Raw genomic sequence first — 1822 nt, 5'->3', positions numbered from 1 at the left:
CCAGAAGAGGGCACCAGACCCCATTACAGATGGTTGTGAGCCACCATGTGGTTGCTGGGAATTGAACTCAGGACCTTTGGAAGAGTGGGCAATGCTCTTAACCTCTGAGCCATCTCTCCAGCGCCGCGGACCCGATCTGATGTTCCTGCCTCCACCTCTACAGTGCCAGGATTACAGGCTACTACCTGTAGCCTGTACTGCACACTACCCTGCCAGCTTACTTCTTTTACTTTTAAAATTGCTGTATATTCTCCCCTCTCCCCCTCTCCTCCCTCCCTCCCCCTGTATCTTCCTCCCCCTCCTTCCCCTTCCCTTCATTTGGTTTCTTGTGTAGACCAGGCTGTATTCAGATTCTGCCATGTAACCAAAGCTGGTTTGAACTCCTGATCCTTCTGACTCCACCTCACAAGTTCTGGTGTTAGGTGTATGTAAGTTTTCATTCTCTCTCCCTGCCTCAAGGGATCTTTGTAGCCTCACTCTGTAGACCAGGCTAGCAGCAAACTCACAGCCGTCTGCCTGCCTCTGCCTCCTGAGTGCTGGCATTTAAATATGTGTGCCGTAGCATCTGGCTTGTTTGCCGCCCTTTGAGACAGTATCACTGTCTAGTGTACACTGGCTTGGAACTTAGTCTGTAGCCCAAACTGGATTGGAACTCAAGATTCTCTGCCTCTGGTATTGCAGGCGGACACCACCACTCCTGGAGAATTGTTGTGTGAGGTTTTTTGTTTTTTTTCTTGGTGTGTATAGTTCAGTTTATGTATCTAGGCCTTTGTTAGTTGTCTGTGTGTAGTCTTGGCCATGTGTTAGGCGCGGTTGCCTTTATCCCAGTCTCTTGGTGAATGAAAGCCACTTCTATCTCCTGGGTTGCTTCTAAGAGTTACTTGTATAGGTAAATCTGTCACTATTTTTTAATTTTATTCACTAATTTTGTGTGTTTGTGTGTGTGTTCACATGCCTCCGTGCATGTGTGGCATTCAGGGGACAGCTGGCGAGAACTGGTTCTCTCCCTTCTGCTTGGACTCCAGGAACTGAACACAGGCAGACAGACTTAGCTACAATCACTTTTATGCACTGAGCCATTTTGCCAGACTTCTGCCAGTATTTTTTAAATGATAAAAATAAATCGTGGAAGTGCAATGTGATTATATCCACCTAATAAAAACGTTTGGTGTTGCAGTTGAAGTTAAGTTCTTCCTGACCCATGTCAGCTTTGGTCCGTTTTTTCTCCAAATTAAAAGTTGCTCTGTTATGAGTTTGGTGGGCCTGTTTTTTTTTTTTAATTTTCATAAGCACATAAATATACTTCTAGAAAAACCTTGTGCCTGCTGTCCCTTCATGCATGTCTGTGTGTCTGTGTGTCTGTGTGTGTGTTTGGTCCAGTGAATGATGTTATACTGCTTGGCCATTTATTTTATTTTATTTTTATTTTTTTTCTTTCCCATATTTTCTTTTTTTTTCTTTTTCTTTTAAATTTATTTATTTATTAAAGATTTCTGCCTCCTCCCCACCACCGCCTCCCATTTCCCTCCCCCTCCCCCGATCAAGTCCCCCTCCCTCATCAGCCCGAAGAGCAATCAGGGTTCCCTGACCTGTGGGAAGTCCAAGGATGCTTGGCCATTTTGTTCTCACTCAGGAAATTACTCTGGATGTGGTCAGGAAATGCTTGCTTGGTTTGGTGTCATTTTTCTTCCTCATTGTTGGGGATGAAACTCAGAGCCTAAAACTTCTGAAGCAAATGGTCTAGCCCTGAGTTACACCCCAGTCCTTACTTCACGTCTGTGTGTGTGTGTGTGTGTGTGTGTGTGTGTGTGTGTGTGTGTGT

At 45.0% G+C, this 1822-nt stretch overlaps 1 protein-coding gene across 1 annotated transcript in view; it reads left to right on the top strand.

Annotated features, from left to right (window-relative positions):
* Sfxn5 (sideroflexin 5) overlaps positions 1–1822 on the top strand; it is a 116896-nt gene that overhangs the window by 31232 nt on the left and 83842 nt on the right. The gene's annotated exons all lie outside the window — the stretch shown is intronic.

This window comes from Microtus ochrogaster, unplaced genomic scaffold, assembly GCF_000317375.1.
Source record: "Microtus ochrogaster isolate Prairie Vole_2 unplaced genomic scaffold, MicOch1.0 UNK62, whole genome shotgun sequence".
Lineage (NCBI taxonomy): Eukaryota > Metazoa > Chordata > Mammalia > Rodentia > Cricetidae > Microtus > Microtus ochrogaster.
The sequence above is the reverse complement of the archived record's forward strand: the minus strand, read 5'-3'. Positions and strand labels throughout refer to the sequence as shown.